Raw genomic sequence first — 25,679 nt, 5'->3', positions numbered from 1 at the left:
ATAAATATTACAAAAATAATCTTTCGTTTCTGGATTTGCTCTCACACGCTCTGTGGGGCCCTGCTGCATAACAAGCATTTTATCCATTGGAGGCAGCAGCAGCACAAGCCAGCACAGCTGCCAGAACCAGTTACCTGCAGGTATCACTGAACTGGGGGGCCAAGGGAAGATGCAGAAGGAGCAGCACAGAGGCAGAGTAAGTAATGCATGGATAAACATATGTATATTACACACGTATATGTGCGTATGTTCACATCTGTGCATATAACTTGCAACACCCAAGGAACTCAACTTCTGTTTACTCCCAGACAGCAAGTATGCATCGTATGATCATTTAAAAAAGTAGTTATCCTCAAGTGGTATAAAGTACTAGGAAAATTAAAAAGCCGTGAAAAGTTATAAAGCACAATAAACAGTTCTGAATTAATATCATTTGGTATTACGCATTGCCTAGTTACTTCTGTAAGTATGCATACACTGGATCTTGTTTCTACTAACTGGAATCTGTATTAATTTTAAAAATAAATAAACCAGCTCCCCAGAGGCATATAAACAAGGTTGTTGCCCAAATCTACATTGACCTCACACATACAGGTTAATCAGCCACTACCACTCACTATAGTGGAATACACTTAGGAATTAAACAAAAAGAGAAAACGAAGACACTTCTTGAGCCCATTTCCTCTTCTAAAACACTTGTGGGAGGGAGGGATGGGCAGCTCACAAAAGGTTAACCTCACAGTCTCCCTTTAGGCTTGTGCTGAAGAAAGAAGAGATTCAAGGTCGTGTGATTCCAGAAATAGAAATCCTCCTCTGCAAAAGTTTTATTCTATGAGGTCAATGCACAGAAGACAGTGGTGGGTCCCCCGCCATTTCCTTCACCACTCCTTATCCTGCTGAGCCCTCAAGTCTGCCAAACTTACAACTCCAGATGTTTCTGGCTTATTGGGAGGTGGAGAAGATGCCAACAGACAAAACTAATAAAGTTCCTGAATCACTTGGACTATCTTCACATTATCTATTTTTAGCATTTGAGTATAGAATTCCAAAGGACTGGTGGATAGAAACAGGTTTTGCTCATCCTGGTATTTATTAGTAAGACTGAATTTCAGCTGTGAAGCCCTCTTGCCTCCTCCACTGCCCGAATCCTTCTAATAACGTTGGGAAATGAGGTAGGATGGTTTCAGCGTGTCAATAGTGCACATGATTATGATGAAGTGGGAAGATTTTTCCTTATCACAGGCTTGCCGTGGTCTTAAACTTTGAGAAGGTCTGCCTCAAGAGACAAAAACTCACTCCTTGCTGCTAGGACAGGAGGTAGACCCAGAGCAGGCTCCATGAATATGCAGAAGTGTTTCTTTGCCCCTCCCTACCCTCAGAAGAACAACAGTAAGAACAACTTTTAGACCTTCACACTCAAGAAGAAAACCATTACAAAGCAGCAAAGTCTTAGTTTAACCTGGCAAATTTTTACAGCACGCAGTCAGAAAGCCAGAGCAACTTGGCTTTGCTCACACGCAGGATGAAGCACGGCCATCCCACACCGAACCGTGACACAGTCCTGCGGGATCAGGATCTGGCTCATGGCTGGTGGTGGTCACTAGGGCCAAACCCCACCTCACCTACACACGCAAACCCAGCATGAGGCCACAAGGCCGTATGGCAAGAGCACCCCTGAAGACTGACTCCTGCAGCCATGCAAGCATGAAGCCGACAGAAGAGGTATTATTTGGTTTGAACCTCTTCTATACCATTAGTGCTTGCGCTAATTACGGTAGCCCACAGCAGCAGTCACTCTGATGGGAGGGCTGAACAAAAGTGACACAGTTGTCAACCGCATTCAAAGTGCCAAATCCTTACGAGTTCATCATTTTGGGGCCAGAACACAATCCATCCGGCAAGACACACAGGTCTGCAGCTTTTCTAGGGCAGAATGCTTCAGAGAGTAAGTACAGCTGACGCAGACTTTCAAAAACTAAGCGCGTTTGCCTGTTTCTCAGGGGGATTTAAACAGCAGGTGAGTGGGGCTGGTCTGTGGGACGTGACCCTTTTCTATTTCAGCTATTTAGATGCAAATTGTTCCCCCTCCCTCCCCCTCTCAACACCATCTGTTAGCCCAGAGGTTTAGATTGTGCCTAGGGTGTAGGTTTTGGGGGAGGGGGATATAGATAAAGCATTGAAAAAATTTCAGTTGATGCCCCTATTTCCTCTGGGGCACAGTTTAGGGGAGGAAAAAAAAAGAAAAAAATAACTTTGCAATACCATTAAATGACAATAGCATTTTTCTCTCATTTTACTGCACTTTTCCTACCGACCCCATGGATTTCCTATCATAGAAAGCATTTCTTGTCCAGCTTTTGGCCAACAAGCAACATTATATAGTGACACTTACAGCAGGTTGCTATGGTGTTAGCATAGCGCACAAGCTGGTATTGCAGGAAGTATCAGAGATCCAAGGAATTAAAGTCTTAATAATAACAAAGTTCTTCAATACAAGGCACAGTATTTAATGTTCTTTTAGTGCTAGGGAAGCTACCTCATCTCTGTCTGATTTTCCCCAGTGAAGAGCAAGTTCAAAAACTGTTGAGAGATTTGATTCATTAAATACTTCACGCAGGGCTCTGGATTTTTCATAAAGGAAAGACTGTGGGTGACAGCACAGAGTACATTTTCAGGAAGCTTGAAGATGACAGCGTGTTGGGAGGGGTGGCTGACAGACCAGTGGGTGTGCTGCCACTCAGAGGGAAACGGACAGGCTGGAGAAATGGGCCAACACCAACCTTGTGAAGTTCAGCAAAGGAAAATGCAAGGCCCTGCCACTCGGGAGGAATAACCCCAGGCACCAGCACAAACTTGGAGCCAACCAACAGAAAAGCAGCTGTGGAGAGAAAGACCTGGAGCTGGTGGACACCAAGTTGATCGTGAGCCTCCAAAGCACCTCTGCAGCTGAATTGAGTTTGGGAAGACACTGCGAGCAGCAGGTGAAGGGGGGTGATCCTTCCCCTCTGCTCAGGGCTGGTGAGACACACCTGGAGTGCTGGGTCAGGAGAATAACTATACTGGGGAGAGTCCGGCAAAGGTCCACAAAGATCATTAAAAGGGACTGGAGCATCTGACATGTGAGGGGAGGCTGAGAGAGCCTGGACTGTTCAGCCTGCAGAAGGAGAAGCTCAGGGGGATCTTATCAATGTGCATAAATACCTGATGGAGGTGTTAAGGAAGATGGAATCAGGGTCCTCTTGGTGGTATCCAGCAACAGGACAAGAGGCAATGGGCCCAAACTGAAATACAGTAAATTCCATTTAAATATAAGAAAGGGGGGTGGGGGGGGGAAAAACAATCCACAAAACAAAACAAGCAAAAAACCCCCACTTTTTTCCTGGAGGGGGAACTAAACCACAGAACAGGTTGCCCAGAAAAACCACGGAGTTTCTATCCTTGAGGGTGCTCAAAACGCCCCTGGACATGCCCCTCTGCAAACTGTTCCAGCTGCCACCACTTTAAGTGGGGGGCTGGCCTAGACTATTCCACAGAGGCTCCTGCTAACCTCACCAATTCTGCAATTAAAAGCCACAGAAAGTGGTAGGGAGGCTCTAAAGGAGAGAAATATGCAACATCATTCAAACTACATACCCTGAAGCAAGTGCTTGTAGTCAGCAGCATTCAAGGACTCAGTTTAGTGATGAAGGCAAATTATAAGAGATGGTAAGTGACAACCTTGAGCAGATCAGTGGCAGAGTCGGGATCAGTACGACAAGACCCTCATTTTGCATTTTAATGTGTAGAGTACAGTCCTGGTACTTGGGGATGCAAGCGTTGTCCCAGTTCTTTCACAGACCTCATCCGTGATCTTGGAGGCACAAGAGGAGGAGAAAAATGTGCAAGTACTTGTTTCCTCTGTCCTCCTCCAATCAATCACCTCTTTAGAGAAAAGGCGATTCAGGTAGTTACAGAGCATACAGCATGGAAAAAGAAAAAAATCCCTTCCAGGTGCTTCTGCAACTTCAGTTACCATAAGAAACACATTCTCAGTTAAAGAAAAGAAGAACGGTGTGTGCAATCTTGATGGGAAAAACTCAATGGCAGAGGGTAAAGAGGGGCATGGAGGGATAGGAAAACCCTTCCTCTCCCTTGGAGCCTGGATGGTGGCACAGAAGAGCCCTCCCGAGCTTGAAGTATGAATAAGCAGAGACTACCTAGGGGGAAGTGAGGAAGAGAATACAGTGTGGGCTTCAGAGCCTCAACTGCAGCTGAGCAAGTTCTTAGGCTGCCCTTGCACAACGACCAAGGCTGACACCAAGGTGGGTTCAGGCAGACTTTAATGATGATGCTCCACTGAGGTGAAGGAAAGGAGCTCTTACTTTGGCTGGGAAGATGTCCAGCCAGACAAGATTTGCACAGCAATGTTTTTTAAAGGGTTTGGAGCCTTTTTCTTTTTCTACCGTTGGAATATTATTTTGTTTTTTCGAGTGTTGCCAACACACATTTTCCTCTTTCTTGCAGAGACAAAAGAGGCCAGAACATATGATCTCAACTATTTGGTGACAGCCAGGAACTTCAGGTGTCTACTTCTAAACTATTAACACCTAAAATATATGCAATTCAGTATCTCTTATTGGAAAGCAATATCCTCACAGAAGTTGCAGGCATTTCATTGAAACATTTTCCTTAAAAAAAAAGAACCAAACAAAAACCACCAAGCAATTACCTGAACAAATGTCTCAATAATTTTGTGCTGATGTTTTGAAATAAAGTTTCCATTTTAACAGGAAAGCGGTTATATTTTCTCCATTTATGAAAAGTAGAGTTTTCAGAACATCAGCATTTCCCCTACAGAATGAGAGTCATCTTTATCCACTGCTATAAATCACCAGCTAATTTCTGTTTCCAGATCTCTGGCACTTCACCAGTATTACTGAGAATCTAAAGCACAGTTACTGGAAATGTTTTTATTTAACCAACTTCTTGTTCACAAATCCAAGCACAAGTATAAATTCTGAGGGCTGCAATCCTACAGTTTGATCTGTAATACAAGATACAGGCACCAATTCTCAGCCTCCTTGACTTTAAAGAGACAGAAAGGTCATCCATGATAGCTAAGGGGTACTTGGCCTTAATGCCAGCAAGCCACCCACTGAAAACAGTGGGAGTTCAGCCTGAATTAGGATTTTAGGATTTATCCCATAATGCCCTGTAACACTTCCCACACAGTACTACCTGACAGCTTCTGAAAATTGGCAAAATGTGAAGGACGTGCCGACAATATCCGAGATGAGGTTTCCAAGGGTGTGTTTTGTAACAATTGAATTCAAACCAATACGTCTCTGCATATGCACATATTCTCGAAATTCCACATTAACAGGGTTTTTAGCATGCTGATTTTAAAAGCACGGTGGCTAAAGACACATCTCCAAAAGCTACTCAATGCCAACAAACCAGTCTTTTTAAAGAAAAAAACCAACACAAAGCAGTTGCATCCAGGACATCTCTTAATTTGTGTAATAATCCCCCACCTTTGGTTCTCTGCTGTTATTAACAATTAGATAAGTAATACCAGACAGGTGCTTTTCGGGAACCTCTTTCCAGCGCCACCTCCCAAATTCTCATCTTCTCCTGCAGATATCTCCAGAATAGCCCTAGAACAACTAGGGACAAGGTGGATGGGTTTACAGCCAGGAAGCATTGAGGTCTGAGAACCAATTGTTGCCCCATGGTGCCTCTGTGCCCAATCTAATGGCATGGATGCTCAGGAAACCAGTCTGCTACTGGCTGATGGTCCTTCCCATCCCTGTTCCACACTCTTATTTGGTCAATATTTGCTTAGTTAAGTATATGCCAGAGTTGACCGTTTCCCCTGATGAGCCCTGTTCAATCTAATCTGACCTTTACTCTGTAGGGAGCCAAGCAACAGCCAGTTTGTGTATTCCACGAGCCAAGGGCTTCGCCCAGTATCGCTGCTCTGAATGGGGGGCCTGGATCCTGCCCAAACTGAAACCACCAATTTCACTGACAATAGCACAGGGTCTGCAGCACTTCAGTTCTTGAACGGATCCTTTATTTGGATCCCTGGAAGCAGCAGGGGCTTGCACATGACAGGATCAACACCTATGGTGTGAGTGAGATTGTATCCCTGTAAATAATCAATGCAGCAACTGGGACATGAGATGTAAGGATCTGGTGCTGCCTCTCTAGCTATCACAGCAGCTTCCTGACAACAGAAAAAAACCCAAACAAAACAAAGTTTAAAAGATAGCCAAGAGACAGTGGGTCTTTCAGGGATTGAAACATGACTCATTTTGGAGCAAGAGTCAAACTAAGCACACGTGCTGCTGAAGAGACAAGACAGCTTCCAATTTAAAAGCAGCACTTAGTTATCAAACAGCAAGCAGGCTTCCACAGCTTAGTTGGTATGCTTTCATTTTACCCCGAAACTAGTCATTTTTAAGATGATCCAAATGCAGAAGGAAAGAAGCCTGAGTCAAAGGAAAAACAAGCAGCTAGAAAGAGGCTGAAAGTCCCATAGTTTTCACATTTGATTTGCATTCTCTAGGCAGGAAACCTTTGGAGCAAGTAAAAGCCAGTCTACCCTCCCCTTCACAAAACCTTGATATCATGATCACATTTTTTAAGTATTGCCTTCTTCAATGATGAAAATTAAAAGGCATAAGTAACTGACAGACTACTGAAAACCACACACCAACATGAAATAGCAATTTATTGCATGCAAGTCCATTAAACTATTACTTACAGTGTAATAAACAGCAGCCACACAGATACCGCTGTCACCGCTGAGTGGAAAACCTAGAAAATTCCTCATCCCTGGCCCCTGGAGTTTTAGAGAGAGAAGTTGAACTGCTCCTGCATGGAGCAGAGTTTTGTCCTCCAGAAAGACTGCAGTATCTCAGCTAACATGGCAATTGTCCCGTAACTATCAGGAAGGCTTTACAGTCAATAAAACAAAAGGGACCCTTAACTTCAAAAGTCATTTTTAAGGCACAAGCAGCAGAACGCTTTTCAAACGATGACTGTGAAAGGACAAAGAGAAGAGATTGTGCATTTATATTGGTCAGTAAGGCACTCATCGTGACAACTGTGACTGAAGATGGTCATGGGAGACCAGAGTTCATAGGCCACACTGAAAGCGGTTTTATTTTCACAGAGGGAATGCAGTTGTCGACCACTCAAAGAGCCCCAGATGACAAGGCAGGCTGGCAAGCCAGAGCAAGACACCCAGCTGGCTCCACAGCCTAGACAAAAGCTTGGTTCTCTGAAGCTTTTCATTTTCCCTCCCTCTTCGAGTTAAAAATGAGATGGTATCAGTTCCTCTTTCTCAAATGGGAAGCCTTCTGAGAGCACACCAGATTTCAAAGCTTTCTAACAACGATGCAGGCCGTGCTGTCAGAGCTTGCTGCTTAACACGTACGTGTGAGCGTTCAGGGCATTCGCAGGGTAGTCTTGGGATCAGAGCAGAGCTACAGTTGGATGTTCTCCAGGGGTATATTAGGAGAACAGAATCAAATTGCCACACAAACATAATTGCCAAGTTTCAGTCTAATGTTACAGCAATTTGCTTAACACGTTTTATTTCAGAGGACAGACCGGTGGAGTAATATTTTGTTGTTATTAATGTGTCCAAGTCCCCTAAGACAACATTCATATCCCCTTTGGTAAGGGACAGGATTCCTTCAAGTTCTACTTTTGATAACAGAAAGCATTACAAATTCGTCATGCAGTCTGGAAAAAAAAGACTTGGATAGACTGAGTTTAAGACAGTCAGAAAGATGCAAAGCAGTACTCTTACTTGGGAGTATACTCTCTCCCAAAATTCACAAATTCGAAGCAGAGGATGTTTGGTCCTCTGTTTTCTCTTCCAGGAGTCCATGCAGAAAGCCAGCCTGCAAGACATTTCCTGCATTACCTGATGCTTTCAACTCTTGCAACCCATGCAGAGCTGAATCATCTGGGAAACAAGATTTCCCTGCCACTAACCCCACAGTATTTGAGAGGTCAAATTCTGACCCCTTTTGAAAAGGCTGCTCAGAAAACATGTGCAAGATAAGCACGTTTCTATGCTCCCGTACCCAAATTACTGTCTGCCCAGCTCCTGTCCAGTGCAACTCTCCATTTCCAAGCCTTGCAGGCATCCTGCAGCACCGCACAGAATACACTCGAATGATCTGCATGCATCAATATGCATTTGGACCATCTGTTAAACCCACAAGGCAACCACTGTCAGAAGATCCGTAAAGAGTGGGGAGTCAGTGTTAAGTAGCGAGTATGATTTCCTCTTCACCATTTCTTTTAAAAAGATATTTTGGTCCCAATTCCCACAGAATTGGGATGTCAATTAAAGAAGACTTTTTTGCTCACAGCGCCACGTAAGATATCAAGTTTCAGAGTAAAGCTGAGCTATCAAAAAACCAAGTTGCTTATCCATCTTGTTTCCATTATAGAGCAGGGAACTCAATCGAGCTCTTCAAGCTGGAGGAAACTTCTTCACCAGACAAGGCTTCCTGAACATAGAGTTAGAACCTGCCACTAATTGACAGACATGACTGGGGAATCAACCCCTACTCTTGATTTATTCAAGGTGTTTGTTTAAATCAAAGCAGCAACCTCTAGAAACAAAGACTGAAAGTGTATTTTTGCTTATAGCTTAAGAATCCGTTTTAGTAGAATTAATGTTGGGTTTGTTAAACTCTGTGATAGCATCTGGACTCTGTCTCTTCAAGACTTTAGAGCAAATAAATCAGTAAAGTTTTAATCTAGAAAGCAAGAAGATAAAAGAGATTGATTTAAAGAGATTACAAACCCCTAACCCTATTACAAGGGCCACGTCATTCTGTGACACTGTTCTTAAGAATTGAGCTCAACCTTTAGAAGCCTGTCATATGGATTATGTTTTTTAAACATGAAAGGGCTGTATCCCAACACTGAGCTTCAAGCCTAAGAGCATTTTTGTCTGAAGATGATTGACCATAGCAAAAAATCAAGCTAAGGAGTGTGAAAAGTGGCTTCCAATCTATTTAGTAGGTGTATGATTCCAAACACTGGCTTGATAACTAGGTTGAGCATCCACAGACACACAAGGCTCTAACTAGAAGTCAGGAGGGATGAGTCCCAGTTTTCAGTCACATGAAGGCACTAAAAATTCCTTTTTTTTTTTCTCCAACTCTCTGAAGTTCTCTCCTTTCTTGAATCCCTGGAAGAGGGGCATTATTTCTTCTCTGTTCCAATTTGCATGGGATTCCCTGTAAGTAGAAATTCCCCCTTTCCCCTTTTTGGCCTGATCTTCATGCAGGAAGATTTTTAAAGGGAGCTCGTGTTTGTGAGAACAGCACCTTCCTACTCCACAAGTGAGACAAAGTGCTCCAAAGTTACACTCTGTGTAATAACAGAAATAAATATTGTACCAATTTCCTCAGAGCCCTCCAGAGCCTGAAAATCATTTAGTTATCAAGTCACAAACACCCCTGACCCCCATCAGCCTCATGGGCCAGATCCGAGCAGTTTCTGAAGAGGCCACACTTCTGCAGGTGACCTCCCAGCCCTGAGCAAGAACATCTCTGTCTGGAGCTGTGCCAATGCACAAGTGCCAGGCTAACGATAGCATCACCTGAGCAGAATCTGTCCTGCAGGACAACAGTTACGGATCCCAAGAGAACTTCACGAGAGATATGAGAGGAAGTATTTCTGCAGCCATCCACTCGCCCACACAAAGGTGAAAAAGGAAGTGGCGCAAAGCTCTCCGACAGTACTTTGCTGCTTCTTGTACTAGTTACAGAAATCCACAGCAGCACAGACTTCAGCACAAACATCAGCCACTCAGGTACATACCCTGGGCTCCAGGCAGCCTTCACAAGCCTGCCCATGCTCCAAATACATCCCTGATGGCAGTGCAGGCTGAGCTACAAAGACAAGCACAGAGCCAGGTGACAGATTTCAACGTGATAGCACTTTTCCAACAGAAGGTCAAGCACAGCCCCAGTTTCCTCTAAAAATTAAAAGCTTCAGTGAGACAGTTCATGCGCTTAAAGCTACACAAAGCCTTGAGTCACTCACTGGGTCACGATCCAGCTGATTCTAAGAATCTGTATGCAGGCTGCTTACCCAGAAATTAACCTACTGCCTTGGAAAGCGTTGCTTAATTTAGAAGAGTGATTACTTACAGCACCTGCTGCTAGCCTCACAGCCTTTGATATGCCAGCTTCTCCAAAATTAATGCTAAGTCTTCTAAAATTATTTACATAAGTAATTAAGGAAAGAACTAAAAAAAGAGTGCTAAATGTATAACATAACAATCAGCCCGGTTATCAGCAGCAATTGAAACGATAATTTCCAAAGCAAATAGCAAGAGTTAAGGCAGCCTGAGCTGAAGTTGCACAGTCGGTCCTTGCGGCAGACTCACATTCTCAGCCAGGCGTAACAGAAAACGTGTTGCACAGGCTACACACACACCAAATCGTGTATATGTGCATGACACCACCACCCCAGGAGAAGCTTCACGCAGCAAGAGAACCTTTGCAAATGAAGTCTCCTGGCTTTAAAGCCACATTACCTGTAGACTTTAAATCTAAAGCCAAACCCACAGCAGCCTTGTCATGCAAGCGTTGTGCCTCTTGAATTAACTGAGTGCTGAGGTCAACAGGCAATGAAGGAAGGAAGAGAAGAAAGGAGGACTGAGGAACAGGCTCACTTCAGGGCCTATGTCTTTCTCCAGAAGTTTCTATTCACTTCTATATATGAGGTCTCAAAATAAGTCCATGGACCCTGATGGGATGCACCCACAAGTGCTGAGGGAGCTGGCAAATGTCATTGTGAGGCCAGTCTCGATAATTTTTGATTAATCATAGTGGGTTGTTGATTAATCACTGGGGTGAGTGCCCATAGACTGGAGGAAAGCAAACGTCACTCCTAATCTTCAAGAAGGACCCCAGAAACTAGAGGTGGGCCCACAAGGACCTCATAAAGCTGAACAATGAGAAATGCAACGTCCTGCATCTGCGAAGGAACAACCTCAGGCACCAATATATGCTGGGGGTCACCCAGGTGGAAAGCAGATTGGCAGAAAAGGACCTGGGGGTCCTGGTGGACACCAAGGTGAACATGAGCCAGCAATGGGTCCTTGCAGCCAAGAAGGCAAACGGTATCCTGGGCTGCACTAGCCAAAGGATTGGCAGCAGATCAAGGGAGGTGATCCTTCCCCTCAGCACTGGACATACTGGAGAGAGTCCAGCAAATGGCCATGAAGATGCTGAAGGGACTGGAGCATCTCTTCTATGATGAAAGGTTGACAGAGCTGGGACTGTTCAGCCTGGAGAAGAGAAGGCTCAGGGGGATCTCATCAATGTATATAAATACCTGCAGGGAGGGTGCAAAGCAGATGGAGTCAGGGTCTTGTCAGCAGTGCCCAGTGTCAGGACCAGAGGCAACTGGCACAAACTCACACACAGGAGGGTCCCTGAAAATCAGAAAACACTTTTTTTACTGTGGGGGTGCCTGAGCACTGGCACAGGTTGCCCAGAGAGGTTGTGGAGTCTCCATCCCTGGATCTGGAGACAGTCCTGGACAACTGGCTTTGGGTGGCCCTGATTGAGCACAGGAGCTTGGACCAGATAACCTCTGGAGGTCCCTTCCAACCTCAACCTGTCTGTGATTCCGTGAAGACACGTACCTAAAGGTGTACAGGCATCAAGATGAGCCCTTCCAATGATTTAAAGAAGTAGTGCAAACTTTACCTAATCTACAACTACCAAATGGACGTTTTTATTCTGTTTGAAAAACAATGAAATTTCAGTAATAGTAACTGAGACGCTGGATGCTTCCTTCCAGGGGAAGGAAGAGTTCAGAATTAAACGTGGAACCCTTTACCACACAGCTCTGCCTCAGAGAAGAGTCGGCCCACTCACTCAAGTGCACAGAAGTTGGAAACAATTCAGGTTTGGGGGCTTTTTTTCTGTTCCTAATCAAGACAGAGGTTATTTGCAAAAATTCAGCTAGGATCTTAAAACCTCCTTCATGCTTTCAGAAGGACTTTTCCAGCAGCTTGAAAACATCTAACAGACTATGCCTTTTTCCTCCCCTGACCCATATATATCAAACTATAAAAGCTGCAATAGGCCTAAACAAAAAGGTTTGCCTTTTAGGAGGTGGAACAAAGAACGTAACATTCCTGTCTGAGTGCAACAAAAACAGTTTGAACAAGGTTTCAAAAGGTCGCAGTCATTACAGCCTCCCAGAACTAGAGGCACCCAGTTGCAATTCAAGCTACACAGCTCATCTCTTTCAAGTCTGAAAGCTTGGCTAAGTTTGCAGGTCTTTCAGGGATACTAAGCAAAGTACCAGAGTGCCTCTGCTCCAGACTCTGGCTGTCTCTGAAGCCAAAGAAAACAAAGTAAAACTTGAAGTACCGAGGTTTAGAAGATCTGTGCAGGCAAAAATCTCACTTCACCCATCACCTTACAGCTGTGCAGCAGTCCAGAAGGCATCGCACTTCATATTATTCCTTAGGATGTTCTTATTTCTTTGCTTATGGCTTACACATTCAAGCATCTTCTAATCTGCGCAGCTTTCAAAAAAACCCAACTACTGGCTGCTTCTCTGCGCAATGAATTAACAAAGGTTTGGAATAAATAAATACCCTGAAATTGTTTTGGAAAGGAAAATGAGCAAGGGTTCCTGCAAAAAAGGATAATGGTCCGGTCCTCTCCGTCCCCCACAACTCCCTACACTAGAGGCTCATAAGATTTCAGGATCTTTTTCTAAATTTTAAGCAATGCACAGAAAACCATGCTTCCATAAAACACTACTCGGTGACAAAATGTTACTAATGTGGGTGAAGGAACAATTTCTGCTGGGTAACACAGAACACCTGAAAGTGCACAATAGCTCTGCTACCAGTGTATAAACTGAGGACAGAGTTTAAGGGAGTTGAGAAAGGTCACACAAGTTTACAGCAGAGGATAAACACCACGTGGGTTTCCAGACTCCTGTCCTGCTCTGGTTTTGGGTTTTCTGTTTCCACCCTCCAACCCTCTGCTAATTTTGCAAGCGACTCCAGAGCAAGGCAGAAAGCGGGGATGTGCCGGCTGGCGCAGGCTGCCAGGCAGAAGCTGCTGGGTCTGGTACCACACTCAGAATGGAAACAGCACAGAGCAGGAGCTGGCAGTACTCTGCCTTCCTTATCATCTCCTGGGCAACTTCCCTGATGGGGGACATTGGCACTGCTCGCTACCTCTCTCCTTTCCTCCTGATGAGCCTCACTGGTTTGCTCCTGGTTCAAGCTATCAAGTGATGACCACACTTCACCCTGCTCCCTATAGAGCACAAGTGGCATGAAGCAGAGGTTTGGATTACCACTCCTGTCAAAGCTTATGGTGTTCTTGTTCTGAGCCCTGACACCAGGGATGGGATTTTCATTTCAGGCTTCTGTCTCAGAAAACAATTTCACCATCAGTAATTTCTCTACAGCTTCTGCACTCCAAGGTGCTCAAAGCCTTCAGCGCATCCTCTCAGAATCATCTCAGTTGGAAAAGCCCTTGCAGCTCCTCCGGTCCAACCATGACCCTCACCCTGACCGTTCCCAACTCCCCCAGATCCCTCAGCGCTGGCTCAGCCCGACTCTTCAACCCCTCCAGGGATCCTGGGGACTCCACCACCTCCCTGGGCAGCCCATTCCAACGCCCAACAGCCCCTTCTTCACAGAAATCCTTCCTCAGAGCCAGCCTGACCCTGCCCTGGGCAGCTTGAGGCCAGATTCACACAACTGACACTGACCTTGTTCCCCCCTTCCCTGATCTAACACCAGGCTATGTCTCCGTTGCCCTCCACTTGAAACACACGCTCCAAACTACCAATTCACCCCACAGCAAAGCACATCCAAGCTGTGACCTGACCATCAGATTCCTTTCTGTCTAAAGTGTGCTTGTTTAGATTGCTCTGCTGAACAGCTGAAGAACATTTATTCCAACCGGCTTATCTTTGCTCCACCTCCTTGCTGATCTGTTCCTTCAAAGTGTTTCCTCCTTTCACAGGAGGCTGATGGCAGATGTCCAACTGCAAAACCCCAGCATCACCAGTTACTTCCCATCAATTTTAAGTCCTAAACATTTTTCAGAGCAATGACATGAGCTGACACTTCAATAAAACATTAAGAGCTGAGCACTAAAACCCTCCTTTGATTCATGTAAGATGACTACTAATTTTGACAAGAGGACCCAAATTTCTAGAGACAGCTCTTGGGGCAGAGAATAGAGGTCTCACAAAAGCAACATGGACCACATTCAGTGGCATCAGTGTTTGAGCTTGGCTTAACACAGTAAAAAGGAATCTTTATCTGCCCTTTCTATCATTGGATGCAATAAAGAGACATGCCAAACCTTTCCAGGGTTTTGGCTTCAGAAGAAACAATTGCCAGCCACCACCAGGTTCAGCAGGACACCATGAGATTGCAACTGTGCAGTCTATCAACAGTTTAGTTTCTTCAAGACCGCAGTCAGATTTTCCTAACAGGGTAGTAAAACTACCCTCAGTACACAAGACTTTCTGAAAGGGATGCTCACTTCAGCTACTGTAAACAAGCAGCAGATGCTAACGACATGCCAGATTTGACTCATAAAATTCATTAGCACCTTTACAGAGTTTGTGGTTTGTTTTTCATATTTCATTTTGTGCACAGTGAAAGAGATCCTCTTTTATTTATATGCCCTGCTTCCAATAAGGCAACAATTGAGTTTTAACACCTTTATCACTTCTTTGTTCTTAAGACAAACAATCAAAAGACCACACACACATGCTGGATTTTCCCTCCTTAATAGTACAGAAACATTTTACTCATCTTCCCCCTGTCCCTTTCAGGCTCTACAACTGAAATAAAATTTTACTTAACAGCATTTTAAAAACAAAACCAAGAAATACGCAACCACCTCTAAAAGGTTCCTTTGCAGCTTCCCAGAGCAATTTGTGATGTCAAAGATTCAGAGAACCACCGTGACCCAATCCCACTAGCACCACCATTAAATCAGAAGCAACTCAACTGGCTGGTGGGGACCAGACTTTGATGGCAACAGGCACTCCTCTTCCAAGGAGATGGGTGAAGCAAGTGTTGCAATTTAACACCCTGGCACCAGGCATAGTGGTTAAAGTCGTCTGAGCTAGCATCAAGCCATGGCTGAAAGGACTTGGAAGCAGATTCACATCCCATTTGGCTACTCCCACGGCAGGGACAACCACCTTGGGCAGAGCTGAAACTGCCACCCCTGTATCTGCCCAGAACCACAAACTAGTGACCCAAAACAAAGCTATGAGGAGGCATCTGTTGCATCGGTTCAATCCCTCTGGCTGTCAGCCAGCCTGGAACAAGTCCCACAGTTAGAGAGAACCTAAGAGAGATCAGAATCAGGCCTACCATTCGTGAGGCAAGCGATTTCGCTGGCCTCTTCATCAGTCCCTCAGGGCTGTTTTCACTCTCTCATGAGAACCTGGGATACAGTTATGTAAAACAGATTCCTCGCCCTTAATTAAAATAAAGTTCACATGCACACCCTGCTGAAGGCAGCATTAAAAAAAAATAAAAATAAAAAAAAAAATCACTTCTATGAGGGATAAGTCACTTATAATTAAAAAAAAAAAAAAAAATCTCAGCATGCACACAAGGGAGTGTCAAATGCTTGCCAGCCACCTGGATAATCACTTCCTATGAAACTGCAGAAGAGAGCCCTGGGGAAAGGAAGGGTCATGCAGACTCTCTCGCAAAGGCAATGCAGGTGGGATTTGCCCTGCACGGGTGAGAGCTGCAAAGCCTGTCACCAAACTCCACTTGAGGCCACAAGCACCAATTCTTCCCCACTGCACTAGTATGCTCTTTCATCTGTTTTAAAATCAAAGTTCATCTTGTTTTATCAAAAGTTCCCTGGTTGTATCAGCATGGGAGCTGATACATGTTTCATGTTCAGCTTTACCAGCTGACCTCAGCATCTAAACCTCAGCCAAGTTCCTTCCCTCCTTCCCCCAAGGAAGAATCCCAACCATTTTAGCTTCTCACTGGAAGGCAGCCCACCTCTTTGACCCTTTTAGCTGCTTTTTTTGCAATGCCACCATGTCCTTCTGGAGATGGGGAGACCAGAACTGCACATCACACACAGGATGCGGGTGCATCAAGCATTTATACTGAAGCAAAATGATACCCTTCGTCCCTTTCCTGATGAGGATCGTGGCTTTTTTGGTTGCTGCTGCACAGTGACATTTCCCTCTCCTTCCTGAAAAGTGAAATCATCCCCAATTTTTTACTGGCTTTAAAGCTATAATAACCTTTCCTCCAAACTTGTAGAACTTTAAGTTCTTGACAGAAGTTTTCTGAAAATTTAAATGTATTGCATCCCCTTTAATGCTTTCCGACCAACACCCCACAGAACTTCATGGGGTAGAGCAGTGGGATTTTCATTTTTTGGAAGCCACGCTGACTCTTCCCCAACAGTTAACATTTACCTCTGCATTCAGAGATCCTCAGTACAGACCTTTCCATTCCTGGTGGCGTGACTCTCTGGTGTGGTGTTCCCAGGATCCCCTCAAGAGCCTTTTCATAGATGGGAATTAGATTGGCAACTCCCCAGTCCTCTGGCACAGCAGTCTGTAGCGATAAGTTATACAGCGTGGCCAGCAGTTCTGCAGTTTCACATTCAAGTTCCTCAGGATTCTTGGTTGAAAGCCATTCAGCTCTCGTGACTTACTAACATCTAACTTACCTATTTGGTCTAATTCTTCCTTTTGCGTTTATCTCAAATTAGTTTCTCCAATCTATTGGCTACAAAAAGTGCACTTGGTGTGGGAATGCCCCTAATACCTTCAGCAGTTAAGACTTGATATTCTCTGCTATGGGTTTAATGACTAAGTAACCTTTTTATACCTTCGTCATCAAGCACTCTTCACAAAATACCCTAATCCTGATGGATTATATCCTAATATATGTAATATTTGTATATTGTGCATATAATATCCTAATGGGCGTAAAAAACAAAGTCCTAACATCTCAGAAGAGAAGTCCCAAGACAGACTGTCTCGCCTACCTGCTGTCCCTGCTTTCCCACTCATACCAACCCGTGCCCTGTCACGGCTGTCACTCTGTCTCTCCTTCCTTGGGGATGTTTCAGATACCACAAAGAGATCAGTGAGATTAAACAGTGTCACCATGGTAGCCAGCTCTGCTTTAACAGAGGGTGGAGACCCAAGCACCAACAATGCAAGTTTGGGACAGGAGCTATCGGGGCCTAAAGTGGGGTTTCTGTCTGGGTTCCTCCTCATGGGGAAGGCTGGTGCAAATGGAAGGTGACTTCGTGCAGCAGGATGACGTTAATAGATGCCAAGCAACCTGAGGTGCAAACAACTGCAGATTTAAATGTTTTACCCTGACTGAAGTACTAAAGCAGGCACTTTCCTTGCTGCCACACAGTGTTTCTGTTCCTCACCAGCACATCCCTGTAACACTCACAAATTCAGTGAAAATGATTCTTTTGGATGAGGCTGTGTGTGAAGCTACCTGCCTGCACAGGCACTTGCAGAGTGGAGACTGAAACAGTTTCCTTCTTCCACACCCTCCATTCCTTGGCATTTATACCCTTCAGAAGCCCATAAACAGTCCTGCCCTCCTCCTCATTTTATAAAAACTACACAAGTATAGAGCTCTTTTATCTTCCTTTTGCGTCAGTCCCTCCAGCCTCAAAATCATTTCTTTTGCTTTCCTTCAATTTCCTCCTGTTTATCTGCTAGAAAGTAACAAGGATCAAAGGCAGCAATTACTTAAAAAAAAAAAAAAAAAAAAATCCCCCTACCCCTCACACTGATTAGCAACATCAGACCCAATTTTCAGAAAGATATTTAAGAGTTTTTAAAAATACTTTACCAGCTTAGGTGCCAAATCCCAACAGTTTCGGAGGGAATCAAGCGCCCACGCGCTTTCTGGATTCCCACTAGATGCCTACCCACATCTTTTAGTATGTAACCACATGAAACACTCTTACTTTTGTTCTCAAGGTTAGGCTCTGTAAGTGCTGCTGAGACAGTCCTTGAATGTTCCCACTGAAACATGTAAGGCTACCAAGACAGTTATGTCTCCAGGTTAGGAAAAAAAAGAAAAGAAAAAGAAAAAAAAATGGAAAAAAGAAAAAAAAAAACCACAACTTTTTTTTTTGTTCCTTCATATGCAGCAGATCTTACCAAATACCTGCTGCACAGTTCCTGACAACGTGAAAGTTTCTCATCTTGTTTTCATCTTGGCTAGGAATTCTGAGGCACAAATGTTGCAGAAGTCTTTCTGTACATATTTCAGGCTATTCAGAGATAAAGTGACATTATGCTATAACAGAAATGTGTTTTCCTGTTCCTCCCTGTGTCTGCTGCTTCTGTGCTCGCCTTTTACACCTGCATGACAGAAGAAAGCATGTTACTTCTCAGGAACAGTTGTGTTTTGGGCTCACTGTGAGGCTTTATGGGCAGTGTTTAAGTGGAAGGTGACAAGGAATCTCAGCACCTCCATGAATAAGCCACCAAGAGTTTGTACAAGAGGTGACTCCTGCACTATAGCAAAACAGTACAGTTAATAATATTTGTGTGACTGGCAGCAGCATTTAGCAATTTAATTCCATCTTGGATTAAAACTATAGTTCCAGCTGGACACAAGCAAGATGTTTGGGCCTGATTTATAACCTGCTGGAGAAAACAACCTTTCAATTCTGAATCATCTTTTCAAGATTACAGGAATATATATACACACACCTACAAGACGCAAGACATCATGCAGGTAGGTGATGGGAAAATCCCACAAACCCTCTGCCACACTAACAAACGAACCCACTACATGAAGCATGGAAGCCCCTACAGCACAACAGGGATGACAACCATTATGCTTCCACACCGAAACAAAGGAGGGTCCACAACAGCACAGCAACAAGAGCGGGGAAATATACATAACCCAGATGTGATTTTCTGTCAAGCTTTTTCTCCAAAATACATTTATTAAAGACAGAGAACCAGTTGGAGAGGAGTCAAAATCCATTTTGTACCAAGAACTTTTAGATTTGGAGCATAAGCACATCCAGCAGGAGCTGACTGGGCAGGTGCTAGGGGTCCAGAGGGCTTGGGGACAGAATACTAAGAACAAAATAACTAAAATAACTATTTAAGAGCAAAATAACCAAAATGGAAAGCTGTATACAATATATGCCACAATGACAGACACATCTTTCAAGAGTAAAAAGGCACTTACTTGTAAGCTAATCCTGAGAAGGCACCAGATCTAGCCATATGTCTTACAGTCCTTACATCCAAGTTTCAAACCTACAGACAGCTCCGTGATCTTTAATATTACACCACAGCTACATTCACTCATCTTGCTCTGTTAAGTTTTCTGCCAGGTCAGCTCACAGCCAAGTGCTGAAAGGGAAAAGCACCCTTGCCTTCAGATGGCTGCGGGCCATGATGAGCTCAGCTGTGTCAAGCTTCACCCCCAGATCACAGCCTCCAAAAAAACTCAAGCAAAGAGCATGCTCCCAGCAGGTGGAGAGAAACCTCCAGTCTTTTCATCACGCACTCGGTCTCCAAGAAAATGCAAGTTCAGAATTATACTTTTAATATTAATTTTGAGTTGACCACATCAAAAGGAAAACAGCTGCCAACAGCCACATCCTTGCTTTATAGTTTTGTGATGGGGGGGGGGGGGCTGTTTTTAAGAAAAAAAAGCAAACACAAGCTTCTCATCTGTTAGTCAAGAAGAATGCAAAGTCAACCACAGACTCTTTCCTTCCAAATTTGTAGTTAGTTCATTAGGAATTTAGGATCAGAGCCCTCACAGAGAGGTCAAACAGTCTTTATGCTGAAACTAGTACAGGTTATGCATTATACAGAATCCTTTCACCACTCACCCCATTCACATCCCAGTGAAAAGAAAAACAACGAGCCCCACCACAGAAGGGAAGCACGTGAATTCATGAGAAAGGAGGAAGACAGACCACAGAGATCACACATGCTCATCCTGTTGGATTTCGGGTGATTTACCTATAGCTATAGGAAGTACAGATGGAACAGAATCTCAAGTCTTCAAAAACAAACACAACTACACCACACATGGGATGAGATCACCTTGCTGAAGTCACTGCTCCTCAATACTGAGCCAAAACAACAGGGTGGGATTCAAAGAACAACTGAACATCATCAGATAGGACAGACATCCACTGGAATACTAACCTTAAAGCTTGATGACAGAAACTGGTATGTTAAAAGCAGAAAGCCACATTCTTTTAACCTCCATGACCATTACCTCCTGAACTGCACACTGAAGCATTTAATGCTGCCGCATGTCAGCATGTGATGAAACGGTTTTGAAACAAACAAAAAAAGCCCACACGAGCACTGTTGGTGGCATCTGGACTAGGTCCCAGGATGCGTAAGTATTGGATCAGAAGGCAGGAAGGGCTCTTGCAGGATGTACCTAGTATTAGAAAGGACTGGCTCTCAAAAAAATGCAAAGGACATCTAAAATAAAATTGAAGACATGAATGAAAGAAAAAAACCAAACCAACACAAGTATGATCCTGATGATCCCCTAATGAGCTGCAGGAGGTAAAGGAAATCAAGCTGAGATAATTTCAACATTGGCATTTTTTTTAAAGTAGCCAATAACTTTAAAAAGAAGATACCGCACACAAGAAAAGACATTTTTGGTTGGACCAAGTAAATGACTAAATTCTTACAAATATGGCCAGCTCATCACTTCTGAATGTTTTTCTTTTGCAACACAAGGACTTATTTAAGAGACACACAGAACAAATGAAAAACCTGGCACTTGGAAGTCTACAAGGAAGAAGGAATGAGTTTTCTGAGCATTTAGCCTACCCTTGCTGCCTTCTCCTGCCCTGTCCCCCGCATCCCCTCTTCACCATAAGTAAAATGGAGACATGTTTGGGAGGGGGGACTGTTAATATGAGCTGGCAGGACGCTGTTTCAGCAAGTCTAACTTTCATGTGAAAGCCAGAAGTCCTACTATGACAGTGCAGTGAGTCACTTGATGACAAGTCATTGAGGCATTTAGATACTGTTTTTGAATTCTAACAAATGACACTGTTTTGCCTTGTCTAACTGAAGGATGTGCCTTTATTGAACCTAGAATTCAAACACCACCTGTGACCGTCTGCCTCCATTTAAAGGCAGCCTACACAGAAAGATACACTGGCTGCGTTCTACTTTCCAGCTTTCAGGAAAGCCCTGAAGGAATCTTGAATTTTTTGCTTCTTCTTGAAGAAAGTCCTGCTTTTGCCATTCCCAGCCCTACCCCTCACCTTCTCAGCCTTTCTAAATGAAATCTACACGTTTAGATATTTCCAGATATCTCATCAGCAAAACTGTCTGCTTGATAGAGGAAGGCAACGAGCCGAAGGTTTTTTCCCCTATCCAGTCTTCATCCTCCTCCCAAGCCCTGAAGAAGCTGCTTCTGACTGGGGTGAAGGACAAAATATGAGGACTGTTTCTCATCATCAGTCTTATGGGTGGCCAGGGAAAGTAAAGATAGGCAGGAGATGAACAATGTTTCTGTGGAAAGGCAGAAGGAAAACAAAGATGGCTTTAAGAATTTAATTAATGAACGGAGACAGAAAAGAAACCAAACAGGAAGAATACAAAAATCAGTTCACACACACACACTGCAAGGTAAGTTTAGTGTGATTGTCAGGGCTCCCAGATATGGGAAGAGAGACACTACTCTGACACTGGAGGTTACAGCTTTATCAAGATAAAGTGTCAGTTTAATTTTGTTCATGCTCTTCAAAACCTGTTTTAGGAACATAAACAAGGGATTAAAGCGGGTCTGGAAAAGTAGTTCTAGTCCCACTCTTTCAGATTCTTTTGGCGCTGGCCTGGTAGTGGTTGAGACTCCTGCTGCTTTTTGTGAATTTGGTACAGCCTTTGTAATCATTCTCTCTGCTACCAAGGGAGTCAAAATTGCGTCAAAGAATTTAGAAGACACGCAAATGTAAGAGACTGCAATTTTTCCCAGACACCTTTTCAACAAGACATATAGGCTGATGCAACAGCAAGAAATCTGACAAACCAGAAATTAAAAGACAGATTTTTAAGTTTTTTGTTTATTAGATCAATGTTACTGATGCAATACCTGTCGCTGGTGCTGCAGTTCCCTCTCCTTCCTTTCCTCAACTTCTCTGGCTCTCTGTAGCGCTACTCAGTGAATATTCCAGTGATTTTTGAGAATTAAGGTATAATGTTAACAACCTACTGTTAAGATGCAGTAGATACCCTCAACTCTTCCCCCCCCAAATTAGGAACTGGAGGCTCAAACCAAATCCTCTCATTATTTAAGTCTTCAAGGCACACTTGGATCAAATTCTGTCATTTCTCTCTACAGATAGGAGTGGGAGAAGTCTCTTTTATATGACACAGATTTTTGCATAGATTCACATCTTCAGAATCTTGGAGCTTAACAGAAAGCATCAAGCACCTTAACACACACCCACACCATGCATACATTTTACCAAAGAACCTTACCAATTCCTTTGATTGTCAGAAAGCGGATGGTTTCGATGAAGGGCTATGTGGCATTATCACCATTCATTTCTAGACCACTCCTTTGAGTTCACCTCGCAAAGCTTTTCCGTTGTCATCTGCAATCTGCTGCGATCCTGATGCCAGAGAAGCAACACTGAAATTGAACTCACATCTCATCCCAAAGTGGGACTGAAGAAGAGCACAATGGCAGGGCAAAGCAGAGATGTCAACTATAAGCTTGTGGTTAATGTTTTGTGGTTAAACAGGAGAGGTAGCTCTCCTGGGGTAGTGTGGCAAGAAAATTCAATCAAACTTCTGTGGAAAAAAGAATTAGCAGTGACCACATCCATGAGAAGTGCCATCCACTTAACAATCATTACAGGATCTTTGCTTTATGTCTTTTTTCTTTCTCCAGCCTCCCTCTTGCATGGAAACTGAGTACTCCTAGAACAATTTTTCATTCCAGCAAGAAGTGCCACAAGGCAAGTGGCTCAAACCCTCTCAAGCAAATCCTTTATTATTTAACAAAGTACAATACTTAGTAAAAGATAGAGATTCACATTGGAAATTCAGCTTTATTAATTTAAGGGTCCACAAGACAATTAGATAGGTAGCCTGAAAAGGGCATTTCTGTATTATGGAGGCCATATACATATTTCTGAAGAATTAGGAAAAATGTGACACTTTTCCTTTTTATGAACCAATGTTCCCTTTCACAAACTTGTTCCTTGATCCTGAGCTTGAATCAAAGGGTTTCCCCTCTCTGTGCTTTGTTTTGAAACAGATTTGTCCAGTTTTCTAAAAATTAGCCAGTACGTGAATATCTGCCTTTTAATTATTGACCCTGACTACAGCAACATTAGTCCAATTATACACTAATTTGGGTTGCTGTCAATTAAGCAACTTTTTAATACATAATATTATGACAGCTTCCAGTCTATTAAAAACAATGCCTATTAAAAACAATGTTTTACTAAATAAAACACAGACAAACTTGCACTTCACTAAGAGTTAGCACATTTTTCTGGTTTGCAAAGTAAAATTATATTAAAATTTGTCTTAAGTGAGGGATTCCTGAAAGGATAAGGACATATAAATTGTTCTATTTCCAGAAGAGCTGCAAAATGTAACGGGAGTTTTATAATTGAGTGTCTTATTAATTTTAATGAACTAATCAATATTGCATTTCAAATCTTGATGTGCCTGTTTTCTGCTAATTCTTTTTTGTGCTACACACTCCCTGGTCTTTGCAGCTGTTACCTGACTGTTAAATGCACCTTCTGTTACAAAGGGACACCAGAGTTCAGACTCAGGTGAGCAGTTTAATGAACCAGAAAAGCAAAGGATATATTATGAACGTGGCCTCATTTTTTTCCCCTGACTCTACCTCAACACACACTGGGGTCACAGAGCTCAGTAACAGCCTTAGACACACACTGCACCTTACGCAGAGGTTAGCACAGGGCCTCGAGCTGATCAGAATCTAACAGCTTCAGCCGTATAGACAGGATTGGCAAAGGGGGCTTGGAATATTCCTCCCTCCTGCTGCTGAAGGAAATCAGCTTTTCCTTCATCCCAAACATGTCTGAACTATGGAGGCACACGAATTCTACGTTCAGCTGTGACTTCTAGCCTCTCCAAAGCACGACTGAAATAAGACATTCTTGAAATACCTACTAAAGGCAAATGATAGATTCATCCTGGCACAGAGCCTTTAAGTTAAACTTGGTGAAACTGCATAATGTTCACTTACAGATAGCTGGGGAAATTAAGTCCAAGTTTTACAAAAGGAATCACTTCTCTACTCTTTCTACAGAGGAGTTCGGGTTAAGTGGCCAAGCCACTCATATTTTAAAATCAGCAGAGAATGTGCATTTGGGAATATGTTAAGTGCAGAAAATAATCTATGTTGGAAATTCTTTATGGTAAAGAACTGATAAGGTATTTTGCATTACACTAAGCTTTCTACATGTAAATGAGAATGACATGAAGCAAGCTACCCATTCAAATAAAAATATTTCTCACTGCAGCTCCTATTTCATGAATATAACACACCACAACACTAAGAAATGGGCTTCACCTTGTAAGAGAGGCATCATCTAAAAATTGTGTACCACTTACAGTCATCAAGAGAACTGATAGCTCAAAGCCTTACTGATGCTTAGGGAAGTAACTCAAAAGTCCCAAAACAGTGCTGTGACACCTTAGCAAGCCAGTCTGTCAAACTGTGTCCTAACCTTTTGCATTTGATTTTCCTTCTCTCTGCTGCCATCCGTAAAGTCCTTAAATGCCATCAGCTGTAAACCTCAGACACACTGTAATACGTGCATCAAGCTCGTAAGAGCAGGAGACGATTCCTTAAGGTAAACTTGGATGACTCTTCCCCACCCCAAAACCACAGGCAATATGAACAGTAATTTATTTTCCTCCCCCGTTCTCCATTTAGATTACAGGTATGGGCTGACTTTATGGAAAAAGAAGGCGGAAAAAAGGGCATGAGACAAGGCTTTATGCCGCCCCACATGCATGCAGCACACACTTGCCACTTGACTTGCTTGTAGTCCCACAGCTACAAGCCCACCTAGATCAAGGAGACGTTTGCAGCTAGATGCCATATACTTCAAGGCAGACACAATATATTACATGCATTGCCTTTCACATGGTAATTGGGATCACAAAGGGCTCCTGTAGGAAAAATTATTTCTTTTCAGAAAGTACATTTGGTTACTACTTCTGCACTGTTCTGATTTGGTCCGTTATTCCCAAATTAGGACCTTTCTGCTATCCCATTACCTTTTATTGTTCCTCCTCCTTTCTGTAAACCTGAGATGATAAAAGATGTCCAATTTGCCACCACTTTACCTCACTGATTCTAGAGAGGAAGCAGGAAATAGAAAGACTTTAAGGTAGTTATATCAGCTTAAGAGCAAAATAAAATAGCTATATAGCAGGTCCAAAGAGCACAGATTGCAAGAAGGAAGGAAATTATGGAAGGAAAGTTATTGTTTAACCTGCATCCCAGACCAGACACAAGAGATAAAGGCCAACGTTACCTATATGATTGGAAGTCAGAACACTTGGACTGCCATTCTGAACAGCTATTTGAGAGCCCAGACAAATTACAAGAAGTGTGT

The 25,679-nt window shown here is 43.4% G+C and overlaps 1 protein-coding gene across 1 annotated transcript in view; it reads right to left on the bottom strand.

Annotated features, from left to right (window-relative positions):
* Positions 1 to 25,679, bottom strand: part of PAK1 (p21 (RAC1) activated kinase 1) — a 74,294-nt gene that overhangs the window by 44,846 nt on the left and 3,769 nt on the right. The window contains exon 2 of the mRNA XM_074918530.1: positions 3,202 to 3,281. The gene's annotated coding sequence lies outside the window, so the exon portion shown is untranslated. The remainder of the gene's footprint in view (positions 1 to 3,201; positions 3,282 to 25,679) is intronic.

This window comes from Athene noctua, chromosome 1, assembly GCF_965140245.1.
Source record: "Athene noctua chromosome 1, bAthNoc1.hap1.1, whole genome shotgun sequence".
NCBI lineage: Eukaryota > Metazoa > Chordata > Aves > Strigiformes > Strigidae > Athene > Athene noctua.
The sequence above is the reverse complement of the archived record's forward strand: the minus strand, read 5'-3'. Positions and strand labels throughout refer to the sequence as shown.